Genomic DNA, 18,537 nt, shown 5'->3' on the forward strand with positions numbered 1-18,537 from the left:
GTGGAAATATCAATCTTCATATCACGAATTCAAAACATCTTTATCAGTGTTCCAAAACCATCTTTATTTTTTACCATTCTTATCAGAAATATTGTCGAAAATTGGTTGAATCTGACAAAGTCAATTTCCTGTTATTAGGCCATTCTGAAATTTAAGTTTCAGAAGCCTGTGATTCTCATTTGGCATGCACTCAAAATAATCAAATACACAAGAACAGAAGCATGACAAATTTCCTTCAAAATCCACACATTTAAAATAAAACAGATGTGGGACAATTTAATAAAGCTTTCATCCAAGAAGTTTTTGTGTGTTGATTATTCAGGTCAGAACATCGACAGGACATATTAAACAGACAAATACATTGAGAACAAAGCCTGCAAACCGATAATTCAAGAGTTAGCAAAGATAGCCTTCATGATCATAATTAATCCAGACGAATGTTGAAAATGAGAGCCCTTAAAATCAGGCATTAACACTGAAAGAATAGGGTCCAGCAGACCACCTGAGGGCACACCTAACAAAACAGCACAATGACCAAATGGCCGATTGATGGACAGTGCATACAGCTGACCACTGGTCAATGGCTAGGCTGTCACCTGGAATACACTCAATAGGCCGCAGAGATTCAAAGGGACATAAAACAACTCCGCTTTGTGTTCGACAATGACCATATGCTGGGCCAGACAATCACTTCGACTTTCACGTTTTCTCCCTCGGGCTAAAATTGGTGTTTCAAAGGAACAGCTTGCAGTTTAACACTGGCTGTTTTTAGATCCTTACAACTTTTTGCCTTTGATAGCTTAAATCCAGCAGTGACTCAAAAGTATAATAGAGTGTACAATGAAATTAGATAGTATGTGGTCAAGAGCTCAAAAGCTGTCTGATAATAGGGACAGGATCATGCCCTGCACCATAGCATTTCAAACCACTAATGAATAAATTTGAATACGACTGGTCAAGCATCATGATTAGGTAGGATGGCCTAGCCTACAGAAATTCCTTTGGATACTTTTGAATAATATCAGATACGTGACATTAGATAATGTGGTCAACCCTGCTAGTTCAAAAGCTCTCTCTTGAGACTAACTTAACCAAGAGATTCCAAACTATTAATGAATAATAATGAATATTACTGGTCCAGACTAGTGCCCAGGGACTGGACCTCCACTGTGAGAAGCACACAATAGGATGGTGGGAGGAAGACCTTGCCACAATCTTATTGTCCTTTATCCATCTCAGGATTCCCGCCACGTGTTGACGTCTGCTCATATTTACCTGAGCATGAAGGGGTCAAGGGGAGGTAATCTCTATTGATTTGGGCCCGGCGCAATTCCTTTCATGGGAGATTAATGAATGTTGGCCAAGACCATTGACCAAGCCTTAATGAAGGCAGCATCTTTCTAAAACTGCATCCACTTCTTTCACAATAGTCAAGTGACAAGAACAGAACCTTTCAAATCGAGTTTAGAGCCATTAAATCTTGAATTATGTTGTGTGTTTTTCACACCTTCGAGCTATTATTTTCTTAAACCCTGACCTTAATGTTTACATTATGCTAATGATGGTAATTTTTCATTCTGAAGGGTGGTCAATCATTCTTCCATAAAGAAAGCTGAGGTGTTTGACTTAAGCTTATTCCATCCAGTTTTTCCGTCATAGGCAAGATGGATTGCATCTCTTTTCAATGACCAGACAGTCGCAGAAAGGCTGCCACCGATATTGCAAATGATTTGTCTTTCCATATGACTGCACATCAACAGAAATTAATGTAACACTGATGAATTGCCTATAAGAAACAATGTAACAACTCTAAGCATTAGCTGTGATCAATGCACAAGGATATAGGGCCATGGCGCCTATGATGGGAGCTACTCGTGTTTCAACACGTTATGTAATGGCTCAGTTGCCCCCATGAGTATTACAATGGTATATGGGGCAGTCGGGTAGCCTAGTGGTTAAAGCGTTCGCTCGTCACGCCGAAGACCCGGGTTCGAATCCCGACATGGGTACAATGTGTGAAGCCCATTTCTGGTGTCCCCCGCTGTGATATTGCTGGAATATTGCTAAAAGTGGCGTAAAACCAAACTCACTCACTCACTCACTACAATGCTATATGCTATATATACTCTGAACAAACGTCATCAAGAGAATATGTATTTATAAACATCACTTAAAAACAGACTCTCTTCCAATTTAATTGGTTTACACGAAAGGAATTTGATTGATTACAAGTTCAAAACCAGTATACATGTTATGTAAACATATTTCCTAAAATGGTCTTCAATCAAAAATCTACAAATCATCAATCTAGATCGTACAATATGTTGTTTTTCAATATGGCCAGCAAACTAATTCTTCAGGAAGCCATTGCGGTTGTACGTCTCACTTGTCTGTTCGAGGGGAGAAGGGAATTATTCCATTTCCTGAATCTAAGACACTTAGACATGATGACTCAAAAAATCGTGCAAACTTCATCAGAAACCATGTGACCTTATGTCATCTGCTGAGACTCTTATTCAGAGGTGTCGATGATTCAAATCACCGTAACGCTACTAGACTGACAACTTATTCCAAGTGTGTGTTTTGGTCATGCAGCTCATCACTCCGGACTGTCTACAGATGAGAACATATAATTCATAACTGACAATTCTAAAAACAATCTCATCTTGTAGAACATGGCTATTTGAAAGCCTTTGCAGGTACCAACGTAATTACCACTTACAAGAAGGGAGTGAGAATCAAAGATGAATATTACAAGCTTCAAATTCTTGCATATAAAAGGCAGCTTAACTGGCTATCAGTGGACATTCTTTCAAGGACATTCTAGGCTCTGTTTACTCGATCTATTCAATAGTAAATCCTGTAATTACAGAATATGAAATGTTTCCACAATAGCTTGACACTGTTCAAGTAGTCTTGGGAACCTGACCACCTCACATGACCAAAATGATAATCTCAGGATCAAGAGTTTTTCCCTTGCACCAAGCATGAACTCTTGCCCATACTGTTCTCCTGTCAACTGAGTGACAAGCCAGGTCAAATGGACAAATTTTATTTGATGATCACTGGTTGTCAGGAAAACCTCATATGAGATGCTATTGTCAGTGGTTTAATTTAATTGTTATGATGCAGTCTGTAATTATGTAAAATTAAATGCTTCATCCCCCATCAAGAGGTTCAAGTCAGACAGCTCCAGACAGACGTCAAATTAAATGGAGATTTGTCAACTTGTGATTGGACTTGTTTTTCCACACATTCGTATTACAAGCTTCATGCCACCTCTAAACAATGCCCCAGGACATAGTATTTGGTTTCCAACTGATTATTACAAACAGACCCACATCAGTCCATTATGGACATTGATTTAAGATTGTCAAGATTATGTTTCAATGAAAACAGGTTGGGTCAGGGTGTCATTTGGGGGGATGTGGAGAAATGGCCACCATAAAGAATCATTTGCTTGCCCTGCCAGACCATGCCTGTCCCACGGAATGCATAATTACCTAGCACTGTTTCCCTTATTCTTAGAAACCATTACAATAGCCAAGCTCATTGCCACAATTTCTTTGCACCACCATTGACCCATGAGCTAATGTGAGCCTCTGCGTTCCATGTCTACCAGTCACAACATTTCTGGACAGGTTCCGAATTTTCCATTTTCGACAAAGCCCACCTGGATAGGTTCTGCATGACCCGAGGGCCATAGGTAGACAGGTCATCAGAAACAATGTGTCGGACAAGACAGCACTTGGGCACTCCCAACAGGGAACTATCAAGATAAAGGGGTTTTCCTCGCCTTCACCAACATCAAATACCCAATTGGTCACCCATCTGTTGAGAGTGGCCGTGGACTCCTTACAAAGAGGTATATGGATTCATGTTTAACGCACTCAAGCTTTTGCAAATAATGATGCATGCTGGGAAGCACTAAGAGCTCAAACCTCGTCACATACCCCCTGTCACTAAATCCTAAAATTCTGACCTATGGCAGGATAATGCCAACCTCGACAATGAATTGTATTCACTCCTTCCACGCTAACAATATGGATCTCACAGAGTTATTTTATTCAAGAACGACTAGCATGTAATTTTCAATAATGTCACGCAGTGTGGCGCAGTCAATAGATTGGCCATATTTTAATACAGCTCGTCACGGTGGTCGGGAATTAGGAATAGCCGAGAGTGGACACAAGCAATAGGTTTCCAGTGTGAAGCTAAGATTGACATTTAACAAAAGGGAAAGCTATTGCAGGCAATATATATATACCGTATTCGACGTAATAGGTGCCCCGTCTAATAAGCACCCACAGTAATATTTGCTAATATATTGGCTAATGAACAATCACAAATAGCACTCCTTCCAATTGATCAATGTACACAAGACTTATTTATTCGTGTATGATACGCACTCGTGTGTTATATGCACCCCTAATGATGGGCAATTACATTCTGGAAAAATATATCTTTCGTGTATAATACGCACAGACTTTTCTTTTGTATCATTTCAGGCTGTCAGCATAAACCATGAAATTTACAGTCTTTCAAATCTGGGGTTTTTTTTCCACCAAAATTATATTCTAATAACAGCCCTATTTCTAATTTTGAGAGTGCCCTGGGCGCTTATTACGTTGAATACGGTAAGTTAGGAAATCAATACCTTCAGATAAATAATGACTGGTATCAAATTGCATGATATATACCTACAAATAATTAACATTGTTAATGTTTTTCATATTGTCACAACAGTCTACCTGATCATATTTAAGAAAGTTTACTAACATACTATGATCATTGACAGATGTTTTTGAAGTCAGCTGATATGCAAGGAATCGAGAACTACCTTGTGTTTATGGATTAACGGGATTTGAATGGTTGTGTTATATCTGGAGTTTAATGAAAGAAAGGTCATGAGTCAAGGGCATATTTACAAAGTCAAGAAATGTGTTTGCAAATCTCAGCAATCAGGATCTGAGATTGATACAAATGTTGAATGGCACTCTACGACACGATCCACTATATTTTCATTTGAAAAAAATCATTCCCAGTGTGATGAAATATTATCTTAAGGATTTGATACGTTTGAAATATTATCAGTGTTATCAGTGAGCTATGTATCACTGTCCCCTTAACAACTGCTATTTTTCAGTTATGAAGTTATTTAAATTGATTTTTTTATCCACAATTTATTCAGAACAATTTATTAAGATTTCTGATACCACAAAACCATTTGAAAGACATCGTATAAATCAGGATTTTAAGTAATTAATCTTAATTACCGGTCAGCAAATTCATCACACACAATACAGAACAAATTTGCATTTTTGAAAGTAGTTATTTGTCATGCTTATTAACGGTCTCCTGACCCTCGAAAATCGAATTTCAATGAGATATAAATCATATCATATTTCAGATAAATAGAGCGCTATTCAAATTTTCCATGATACCACGCAATTTTGTATCGGCATTATCCTAAAACCCAAAACACTTTAAAATCAAGTATAAGCTGGTTTGTCCTGGCAGACTCGGCTACAAAATGACTACATGTAGATGTGTGTAACTCACAGCATCCCCAGTGTACACACGCACCAGTAACACACATTCAGTGCAGGTATGTACAGGCGGCGTACAACTAGTAACACTATCACACAACAAGCCAAGGAGAGCAAAGGGGAAACTCTTATTTCTCCTCAGCAAACACTGATCAGAAAAGCTATGAATTTACACCAGCTCTCCCCTCTTTTCCAACCTCCCCAGCCCCGTCTTTGTCCACCCTCCCCAAGTAACGGGGACCTATCATTAAAGAAAGAATTCAACCGCTTTTTCACTCAAAAGGATGCAAGAAAAAACAAATTTGCCTCTTTTCTCCCTTTTCAGTTGCAACAGTCACTATGCAAAGTCGTTAGATACATGTTACTTCCCTTACAACTACTTCAGAATCTTTGGAACTTCAACATGTTTTCCTAACAGTCATGAAAATGAATCCATAAGAATCCTCATTCATTCTCAGGGCAGAAAATCAGTCCAAGCTAATGATTGATGAAGTCTGATTGATGATTAACATGACATGCTTGCAATGGTTCGAGATGAGTTAATATGGAAAGTATGCGGTCCGATGTTCTGAACTGTGAATGCCCTGCAGGAAAGGAAGCAATGTCGGGTTACTTACATCAATGTCATACAAATAAGATTAGATCATTTATCATACACCTCCCATCGAATGTTAATCAGGTTTGGATTTTACATGCATGATTTCATAGCATCTAACATTATTAACTTCAATCTATTCCAAATCTACAGATATTCTGGCTGGGAAAGTGTCTCATAAATAACCCAATTCAAACCATATTTAAATCAAAATAACAATTAACTACAACATATTTGACGGCTTGTCATTATGAGTAGATTTGACATTGTGCATGGATTACGAGGGTTACATTCACTTATCCCATCTATACGGTCTCTGTTTGGAATGGAGATAGCGAGGCTCACACACAACACACATACAGTCCATGTCAACCAGATACACTAATATTAACCTGTACCATAGAGGCTTCACAGGAAAGGCCAAACAAACTAATTCCTTTGTTCTCTCAAACAAGCATATACTGACATATAAGAATCAAAACATGAAGCAACCCTTTTATTCACCTATAATATTCTGCTATATTGGTTTGTTTACTATAGTTTAACTATCAGACCATGAACAGGTCAGTTTGTTTGTTGTTTAACGCTGCACTCAGCAATATTCCTCCTATATGACGGTCTGTAAATAATCCAGTCTGGACCAGACAATCCAGTGATTGATTTCATGAGCATCGATCCACACAATTGGGATACAATTAAATGCATCAACCAAGTCAGTGATCCTGACAACCCGATCCTGTTAGTCGCCTTTTATGACAAGCATGGGTTTCCAACCCAGATCTTCACAGGTTACGGATGAAATTAACCCTTACGGTCAGTAGAAACCAATATTCTTATCCTGCAGCCACCTCTTTTCAAATTAAAGAGGTAAATAAATCACTTCACATACTTCATCCTTCCTCCATCTTGGCTTGAATGTACCAAATGTATGTATTGAATACCTAATGCAACTTTAAGGATACATTAAATAGATTAAGAAGAATGTGCTAATCACACATGCTTTGAGACCAATCATCAAGTGCTAGCCCACATAACTCTCCCAAACTGTATATTTAACCCTTCCCTTGACTGGTGTTTTGTTTTGGCATGCTTACAGTGAGTGAGTGAGTTGGGTTTAACACCACTTTTAACAATATTCCAGTTATATCACGGCGTGTCAGCTTTATGTGGGAGGAAAGCCCGAAGTGATGCAGGTCTCAGACGTTTACCACTTCGGTGAAACCCACGAGCACGGGTATGGTGCTGACAAACCTAGAAACATAATCGGGGCGAACCGGGATTCGAACCCACAATCATAGGTTTCTGGCATGCCCAAGGGACGCAACTCTGCACAGCGAATCGCAGCGCCTTAGACGACTGGGCCACCCGTTCCCCCGGCATGCTTACAATTATTACTGCCTTACTGTAAGTCTCGGTTACTTCAGTGTGTGGCAAATTTACATGTTGTTATGTATATGCTAATACCCTCTCTCGCACCACTTTAAGTAACAATAGTTTTGACACATTAACCCATTTGTATGCTGCTGAGTAGGCTGGTCATCACTTAACCATCCAAATGCTTAGTGTCCCTTGAGTAATTCAGGTGAACCCTTCTTTCTGTAAATGGAACTGTGCGGTTTGTACAGGAAATGTAGTTTCTATTTTCATCAAGTGGCGTTTAACACGTCCCTACAATTTCAGGATCACGATCCGTTTTAATCCCATCACAAAAACCACTCACACATGGCATAACCTAATTCCTACCATTAGTAAAATGGCCGTCTGCTCCTGCCATCATGGCAATGTTCGACCTCAACAATGGCCTTTAACGACACACCTTTAATGACCATTCACACCTGGCTGTAAAGGTGACAAGGGAAGTCACTCTGCCTCCTAACGAGGGTGCAGACCATTAGTCGAGGGTGAGCAATGTAGATATTATACCTGTGTCATGAGCACTAAATCATGTATTGTGAAGAGCTGTGCAGAGCGGACAAGCCTATTGTGGCCTTTTCCCTCAGCCCCCCATTTAATTCTACCTGGATCGAGCGTCTCCTGCCACGAATTATCTCAGTGATAATAACCCAGCAGGTTCAATACATATTTCTCACCCCTCCTGTATCTCCGGGGCAAAGTTAGAATCAAATGAATGCAAGGTCCTCGACCAAGGTAATAATGTTATGCAAGGCTGACCTAGGGAATATTAACAGTACACAAATAATGCCATAGACTTTTTATAGTTGTGTGCACAATAACATATAACACTGTGAGCTCATGTAATGTAAATACAGATAGTTAAGAGTGGGAAAGAATTCCTGAATAAAAAACTTTGATATTTTTTGTCAATCAATAAGCACTTCTCTTTAATGGAGAAACTGCTCTATTCCCACCTAAACAACTCCCAATACTGTCCTTTATGAGTTCGAAATCATCAATATTAGTACTTAATGTATTAAATAATGGAGCCAGACTACCATGACTTGCAAATGCATTACCTACTAAACAATCCCACATCAATGAAGATGAAGGCATAAAAGGCTTAAAAAGAGGAATTCTATGTTTCTAGAAGTTGTTAAGGAATTTAACATGATACGTTTGGAAGACACGCAAACACATTACACTCTGGAGAACTCTATGTCTCCTGTGGATGAAACCTGACTGCAATAAAAAAGGTCTAAGTCTCAAATGACAGGATGTGCAGGCAGTGTTTCAAAATCAAATTCACACCTTTTTGCAAGACAAGCAAATACATTACCTACTGGACCAACACATGACCCTGGAGACAACTCAACAATGATGGTACAAGGTGTGATGAGAGAGTGTTTCAGAATCAAACCCAGACTTTTTTTGCAAGACAAGCCAACACATTACCCACTGGACCAACTCATGTCCCTGAAGACACAGCTCTACAAGACCTAGCTAAATCCAGACTCGTAAGACAAGATCACATTTGACATGGTCCAGTAAGAAAAGGTCTCGACAGACAGTTTTAGATCTGGCAATCTCAGAATATGCCAGTGTGAGGGCTACAACTCCCTCGAGACAGTACTTGGAGGAAGTGAAAGTAAGTGTTAAATACCAAGGTTATCGCTGTTTTTCACACATTGCCTCAGAATGTAGCCGAAGCCTAGCAATTGCCTACTCTCTGGGCAGACAAAACAGCAGAAGTTACGTGACAGCGTACATCGAAGACCACTTGGCTGCGTTAAAACACAGCATCTGTCCCCCGCACACAATGATCCACATGTGGACTCGACATGTCAAAATAGAAACGGGGGGGGGGAGGGGATGGGTGTTAAATATTCCTCACTTCCCCTGATCAGATAAGACGGAAACTTGACAGGAAATATTCAACGAGATTATTATTGTTTCTTCGTCACTGACAAAAAAAATGCACTCTGCCACTTCATCATTCAATTGTTCAAATTTGTGCCCATTCTAACATTAACTGTTTTTACCATGAGAAATTACATTTTAGAATGGTATTTTATATATCTGATGTCATTCTGCATGTATTAATTCGAAATTATCACTACCAATTGGCATTGTTTTCCATAATCTAACATCTCTGAGAATCTGAGAATATTTTCCTTGCAGCTACTGACGGATAGTCCCGGTATGTCATAGAGTGTTTCAAATAACTGCAAGTCTTGGCGAGCCACTGAGCTTTAGTGTATTTACCCACCAATTGTACACACCATAGTTGAGAAGACTGTCCATGCATCAGACGGCAATCAAACGCAAGTCATGTTTAACTTGTGAGCAACGCTACCTCAAACACAATGGCCACCAGCATGAAAGTCATTTACCACCCTGCCCTGCTTGCTGTGTTATTCAACTTAATGTTGGTTGAAAGATTTCACAAATGGGTACTTTGTTCCGGGGGTAGGGATCGGGCTGGTGTCAGTCCGACTATGCCCCTAATCTGAAAGTCCAGTTTGGACAAACCCATCTTCATCAGATCTGAAGTGGCCGCGATTTGTTTGTCCTGTTTACGTGAGTGTATGAGCGACAGGCCGATGAAAAGACAATTGAACCTACAATCACCTTAATATCACCCCTAGAAGTGCTGGAAAGTGTAAACACAAGGTTAGGAAGTCCACAGTAGCTTTTATCATTACAAAGTCCAGCGATTGATCCTCGGACAATCGTTGTCTCCACGCCGATAGCCGCATGTCTTCATGTTTGCTACAAATATTTAGATTTAGTGACAATCTCTCGCCCAATGAGCTGGCTCCTAGCAAGGAATGTTATTTTTTTAAGATTTATTTTCTTCAAGTGTAATACAATATTTCAATATTACAGAATTTATGGATGATTGTGAAAAGTGTCTGAACTTTTGGCTCCAACATTCAATAAAGTTTTCGATCAAACGGATAGGACAGAATTAGGATATGTTCTCTGTTTGATGTGTAAGAGTTGAATGTGTTTTACACCTCCACACCCTGGAGAGTGTATTTGCATGCCACCGTTGATCACACATGACTGAGGCGTCATTCTTGTAAACGAGGGATACAAAAACAGTTTTTTCTTTGTGAGCATCAGAAATATGGCCGACAAAAAATAACAACAATATTCCTAGATGAGTATGAAACATTGTACTCGCATCTCTTTATTTACTTTGGATCGCAGCCAGGGTCGTGGAAATAGTGTATTTCTTCCTGTTTGTCATATTTCAAACTGTTTTACAAACGTAACAGAATTCTGTCGCTATAAACAAAACTATGTATTTTTATGTGAATGATTGAGTACATTTTCACCAAAGTTTCCACGCTGCCAAGTTCACCTGCAAAGTGTAGAGCTCTAGTGACATATCGACCAATGGTTAAACATATACGGATAAGAAAACTGAGTTGCTCTCAGCCAACTAATACATCACAAAATCCTAAACTAGTGTGACATTCACACCTTTTAAACAATTAAACTGCATGTGATGATAAAAGTACCTCAACAACACTGTCTCACTTGTACCAAGATGCGACAGAAACGAAGTGTCAACTTCACCACTTCAAAGACAATGTTTCGCAAGTTATTTATCTCGTTTAAGTCCCAGCGAATCCTTCTCAGTCTGGCCATTGTTGGTCTATTACATACAACTAGTTGACAAAGTGATGCATGGAGTACCTCCCAACAATGGCCGCCAGTAACTGCCACAAGGTCTTATGGGTAATCCTCTGATGTAAACAGTTGACATTAGGGGACTGAGACTCATCTTGGCTGGAGATCAAAGACTTTGTATATTGCCACGGTCAAGACAATTCACCTGTCCAGTGTGATGGATGATTGTCATGGATCATATTCAGATTTCATATACATTACTTATTTCTGTTCAACCATGCCCCCGACACTCTCTCTCGTTAATCACAGCTTCTGTAATCTGTTGCTTGTCAAACAACGTGAGTAGGATTCATACACTGATGTCTGTCGCGACTGAGATCTTGGACAGAAACGGGAAACAAAAATGATCTTGTCAGAAAATCTGAACAAATGTAGACAAAAAATCCTTGCTTGGACTAATAAAGATTTATCTGAAACAGTAGCTGTACTGCCAAGAGCAAATACAAGGACATTTTTAATTTAGTTGATGTCCTGATTGAACTACTTTTCAATTTGCCTGAGGACAATCAAACTGATGAGGTTTTTTAAAGTCTTAACATTCATGACATCCTCCCCAAAAGAGAGAAAGCATACCAAATCATGCACTGAAAATTAAGCTTCAACCCTGATTGTAGATCAGTGATCAAGTTACGCAAGTTAATACAACGACAGTAATATTCCTGAAAGCCTCAGGTGGTGCAGGAACAAACACACATGCATGAAAACAATCAACTTTCAATCAACTGCGAAGCCACCAAACGTCTCGACATCTACATGCGAACAATATCGATGATGGCGATCTGTTTTATCTTGATGATGTGGGGAGGGTCGTGAGGATTGTATGAAATCTGGAGATCTGGGTCTGTGTGTATCATAGAATTTTTCATCAAGTTACCTGGAGTACATTCACGGCTGAATGACCAAATATTAACCTCTATCGCAGAAAGATCATATCGGAGCCTGAGGGCTAACTGCCTTATCACAACCGCACCAGCAGATTCAGGACAAGATTAACCACACACACACTTTAACCCTTTAGAACACACATACCTCTTACCATCCTTTCTTCACATAAGGCAGATGAGCATCTTAGCGACATTAGCACTGGGAATTAGTTGTAGCCAGAAGCAATTGAAATAAATCCAGATTTTCTGTTATCTGTTTGTAATCCTCTCTCCTTATCGCATGTGAAACATAATTTGATTCTACTAAACAAAACACCTTTAATATCATCTTACACAGGCTTGATCACATTAGATGGAATAAAGGAAATTGATTCAGGATCTGGATAGTTGTAAGGTATGTGATATCAACACGACTGTAGAAAATCCAATATGTTCAAAGTGGCATATGACTGACTTACTCTATGTCAAATCAACCAAGATTTATAAAGCTTTGTGTTCTCTAGTCGACACAAATTAAAGTCCATAAATAACACATCCGACCATTTCAGTTTCAAAACAAATAATCACAAAACTATCATGAACCTATCACTCTCTGGAAGATAACAAAATCATAAAACTGGCCCCAAAAAAATTAATCATATTAACTTGCAGATCACATGAGGTCTTAACTGCCCATTCTCTGCACAACATATGTTTAAACAGCTTATCTCAATACAAAATTACATTGATATAGTGTATACTCCCACCGAACTGCATGGCCGATTCCGATAATAGACAGCTTGTGTAAATGCACTGAACGACAGTGTCCTAAGTGCTAAAGCTTTCACTTAAATCTTCTCATCTATATTTTACAAGGGAAGGCACTTCTACAGTTTATGTCCTCCGTGACACGGGAATAATATGCATTTATCACATACCAGGCGTTGATAGCCAACCAACTGTTGAAAAACCTTCCTCACTTATGTAACAGCTTTTACAAACAGCCCAGCTGAAATGGAAGTCCCGAATCAGCACAAAAAGCCAAAGCAACCCCATGCTAGGATACAATCCTGTGATCACTCACACCCTATAATCACATTGTTATAAATCCTCCTCTCACCTGAATTATGTACTTAGATCCCTGGGTGTACCTTCATTAGGGGCCTTTCAAGGCTCATCTTTCTTAAACTCCTCGGAGCAATTTGAAAAAGTTGCATAACACTCTTTTACCATTCCCTTCCGTTCCCCCTTCCTACCTTTGTTTATCAAGAGGGATCCCTTAATTTTCCGCTTGCTGCCTTCACCCCGGACCATAGAATTGAACAGAAATACTATATGTTCTTACAGCTGTGGCCTCATTTGTGTAGTTTATTAGTATTTGTGTTGGAACATATATCAGTGTTGACTTAAAGAACATGTATTTGTTGATAAATAAAATGTTTACAATGATTACATCAAGGCTAAAAAAGTCAGAGCTGTCATTTTAGTTTCCAGGGCGAGAACAACTGCTATCCCTTTCACAAATAACATCACTATAGGGATGACAGGATGACTCCCGAGTTTGTTAAAAAAAACCATCAAACACATCAATGTCAATTTTTTTCCAATTATTCACGATATCTATTTGTTTCTTTTGTTCAAAAGATTTAAACAATAAATAGACGTGTGAAAATATACACAGAGATGATCAGAATATCGTTATCAGCAAACAGAGAAATGATGAAACGCTTTTTCACATTGGGATCAATTGTGCCAACAGTAAGCAACAGTCCCAAGCCACATAACCTGCGAAAGATTAAATATCAAATTCTATTTCAGGAATATAATATCGGACATTATGGCCTTGATTGGATGTGAGCAAATTGAAACAAAGACCGACCAAACAGTAGCGAAAGGAATCATTCCTTGCCACAATCAGGCGATGTTAACCGTTTTCTCAAGAAGGCCATTCTTTGATTGGCTGACTTGTCAAGCGATCGTTTGACCCTGAAACTTACACAGTTGTATTTGTGTTCTGAAATAGAGGTAAATGGAGCCGACTTAATCAAATAAAACTTGTGAAGAGGACTTGGCTGGATGAAATATCCTAGAATTCCCCTTGCAAAGAGATGAGACAACTCAAACAGGATTCTTGGGGTTTGGTCAAGGTGGGCAAATGGAACAGTTCCGACTCATAACAAAAACAACGGAACTGCAACCAAGATGGGATTAATAGGATTTTAACCCGGATAAAGTGTTTAGAATATGTTGGGCGCTGCAGACATCTCGCCTGGTTTGTCTGGCAACCACTCAGACAAAACCCCTACATTCTCCCATTCTTACATTTACATTATCAAATCAAGCCCCAAGATTAATGCCTTGCGTGAAAACAGCTTAAATATTCATGGTATCAAGTAGCAATTTTTGGGTCTGATTGCCACTATACTGCATTTAACTGAGTTTCTAACTCTCAATTTTATTGTGCACACTTCGAAAAGAAAACATGTTACCAACAACAAGTTTTTTAAAAACAGAATGGCACTAAACTGCATTTAACTGAGTTTCTAAGTCTCCATATTATTTTATAGCCGTGGAGATAAAAACATTTACCTAACACCTATTTTTTTGTCTGATCGGCACTGTATTGAATTCAACATGATTAATTTAATCAATTCCAAGTCTCCAAAACACTGCTTTGCCGTCGAAAATAAAACATTGTATCTGATATAAATTTTTGGACTGACTGGTGCTATACCGCATTTAACTGAGTTTTGAAGGCTAGAAAACAAACATATATTTCAACACTTCCTGGTATGAAGAGCCTTTCTTGCAGTGTGGCATAAAAGAAGAATCTATTACAGCCAAAGTTGGAGTCATTCCAGTCTCTACCAGACTCTAGCGGGCATTTAAGACTCTCGGAGGACAAATAACACCTTTCCGCCTATCTACACTCCGCACAAATGGTACATCATTCCTAATAACTGCTGTCGAATAATCGCATCAAAGGTCCTCGGAGATATTTTCTCGCCATCTCCTGGTTCCACTGTAAAGAGTACCACATTTATTTCTTAGCCTAATTACTACAGCTTTCCAAATTCTAGAGATGGCAAATTTTGGTTGCCATGTTGTAATAAATATCTGGTAATATTTCAGAGAGTTGTATAGCGGAAAGATAACACGATTACCAGCAAATTACCTCTCAGAAAATATTAATGACAATATTAATTTCACATTTGCGATCATCTGCTCCAGTTAACATGAAATGAAAAGTTGATTTTGGGCTCCACTTATAAACACGTGCCAACATATTGATGAATTCTTAAAGTCATCGACACAATCTTGACAGTTAGTGTATGAACTTTCCTCAAGACAATTTCAATTTGGTGAAAATCATGAGAAATCTTGCCGAAAGTAGATAAAATGCTTTGTCAGTAAGTCTTTTTATTGATTTTAGAAAGACTGTGGTTGGTGGTATGAGTTTTACATAGCCATTTATTGGTGATTGGCATCCAATAAACAAAATGGATGAAGATGCCATGAAATAAACTTCAGTGCCCAAGCTTTGAATGCATAACTGATGAATTCTGGGTAATTGAAAGGTGTGATACTGATAGCCTCCAATTTGTGTCCAAATGCTTGATTTATGACTGAGCACAGCTCAATATTGAAATCAGAGTAGTTGCTAATCTAACAAGTATTCTCCACAATGATTTGAGAACTTCAAAGACGAAACAGCCAATAGTCAATATGCATAATACACCGGTCATCGGTCAAGCGACTGGTCTGCTATGATCCTTCCAACAGATGCGAGATAATAGCATGCCCATGTGCTATTTAGTCGTATCGCTTGGTTGTCTTGGGAGACATATTTGTTCGATATTGGATATTATTCGTCTGAGATTGAAGTATGACAGGTTTACTGGGAATCATATCCACACAATTAGATCCAAGTCGCTAAAATGGCTTATTAAATTTGCTTAATTGTCTGTATAAAAAAATAGAGGATATCATAAAACAAATTGAAAAGAAGGAAAAAAATGTTTTCTCCACATTTTTTCAGCAGTTTTGTTCCCAAATGTCAAGTTACAAGTGTGAACCATCCTTATTTGTTCAAGAAACTGATGCAGTCACACAAAACAAATCATCTTATATTTTTCCGTTACACCCTAAGTTCTGGGAAGCATTGAGAGGCAAACACAAAACACATGACAAGAAGCTATATAAAGAAAGAAGCCATTGATATTTACATAATGCTGTCTTAGTTAAGAATAGTGGCATTAAATTACTGAAATGTTGGCATCACTTTTGTTAGGAAAGGGAGAATAATTTGATTATTTGACATGTGAGACTGCATAGCTTAGAGGGGAATTCAAAACGGCACATCGTCTAGACGTCTATCTGGTATAATTGTAAACAGCCCCAGCGTGTTAAACTGGAATAATGTGGGTGGTTTGTTGTACCCTTATCATAGGCATGGTACATGATCTTTTTAAGAGGAATTTGAAAGGATATGGCTTACCAAAGTATATATCAACCGAAACCTACATGTTCAATAACCATCTTCGGAATCAGAGCCAGTCTGCACATCAGGCGAACACTCTACACACCAGGGTGTCATTGTACAAAACAACCTTAACACTACGACTGTCATAAGTCTATGCTAAGGTATTGGGAGTTACGATCACCTTAGCGCTAAGATCGCTTTGTACAACAGCACCAAGGTTACCAACAACTACCAGATTAGTAAAGCTATTATTTGTATTAAGTTAGCAATAACATTTTCAGAAACAGTCAAATCTTGTTTCAAGAGAAGGAATGGACTTCACATGTTGTACCCATACTGGGAATCAAACCCAGGCAATTATGCTCTACAAATGAACCCATTAACCACTCAGCTACCCCACCGCCCTTCATCACTGCAATAACAAATGTTCTAATGCACTCTCTGTACCAGCAAACAATGTCTTTGAACTTGACAAACATTCAACAAATTGTAATGTGATGCTGAAAAATGCCATGTAGACAATTTTCAAACAAATCTCGCTCAGCCTAATATTCCCTGATTAACTTCCCTGAACCTAAGCAAGTTCAAATAAAACGCATATGACCTTATTATCGAAAAAACTTTCACATATGAACATTAACAATATTGAAAAACCTGTTTGATCAAGGAAAGTAACCGTACTCCACATTAAAAAGTCTGTCCTCAAACTCATCAAGCCTTCTTATAAAATGGCAAATTGGAAGTAATTGAATGTTTGGAAGTTTTATGGAACACTCTCTATTTCTCTTGGCAAATTCCTTGTTTATGGGATGTGCAGGAGAGATGGCCTAATGTGAGCCACATGGGTGCCCCGTCCCTCCCCAGCAGGGGGAAGGGGGTGATGGTATTGTGCATGTGGATGTAATCACCCAGCAGCCTCCACCAGGGAGAACCGACAGCCATCCGCCACAAGACACCATACACCATATACTGCCTCTCTTGTCGGTCATTATGGTCTTGTATCCCATGGCTGGCTGTTAATTAACATGCATTATCTCCACCAAAAGCTCTCAATAACCATGCGTGATGTTATTCTTCTTCCCTAACGAAACACATGTTTATCGTATCTGTTGATAATTACTTAAGAAGATAAATCGGGCTAAGTCTCCATACTGTAATATGAATAATATTTGGAAACTTAATTTTGAAACCTCATCCATTATCTTAAATAACAGTTGAAGGATGCTCCAGTGCATCGTATGATACATGTACACAAAAATCAACAGATTACATAAGATGGAACCACGTCCGTGACACAATTCCCAATTCATCCGGACAGATTTCCTGTATTCTTGCCTTGTGTTCTCCTTTCAGAGAAATGTAGGTACAGACCCACAGCTTATTTTCCCAGTACATTTGGCATGGCACCGTCAATATTATGTCCAGCTATAAATAGATGGAAGATACAGCCAGCTACAATCATAGAGATGCTGTTAATCATAAACACATGTTTACATAATTCCTCGGAAGCAACAGGAACTTGTTTATCACTGACAACCCCCCCCCCTCCTCGGTCATGCCATAAATGAAAACATTATATGATAACCGTGCAAAAGATATCAACACTTTGGATAAATTCCCAAAAGATATTCCAAACAACTTTTTCAAACTACCTCCCAATCGCCTCTCACAAAGACTTACAATTTTCTCCTAGACTTGAAGGCGAGAGTTGCAGAGCCTCCATAACAGACAGTGAAATAGAATGGACAGAAACAAATCAAATTTCTCTGAAGAGTTGATGCCAACCATCCATTGTGATACAATCAATGTAAGGAAAACGTTATAAAAATTGATTGAAAAGTCATATCTGTCTTCACTCTGGAGAGAGCACTAAAGCTGTAATCACACAAACAGGTCAGACTCCGGGAGAAAGGACATCACTCAACACTCGCATAACGATAGATTAAGTTT

The 18,537-nt window shown here is 38.8% G+C and overlaps 1 protein-coding gene across 1 annotated transcript in view; it reads right to left on the bottom strand.

Annotated features, from left to right (window-relative positions):
- LOC124139630 (cadherin-related tumor suppressor-like) overlaps nucleotides 1–18,537 on the bottom strand; it is a 140,427-nt gene that overhangs the window by 87,424 nt on the left and 34,466 nt on the right. The window lies entirely within an intron of this gene.

Source organism: Haliotis rufescens, unplaced genomic scaffold (assembly GCF_023055435.1).
Source record: "Haliotis rufescens isolate VD_foot unplaced genomic scaffold, xgHalRufe1.0.p SCAF_7, whole genome shotgun sequence".
In the NCBI taxonomy this organism is placed as follows: Eukaryota; Metazoa; Mollusca; class Gastropoda; order Lepetellida; family Haliotidae; genus Haliotis; species Haliotis rufescens.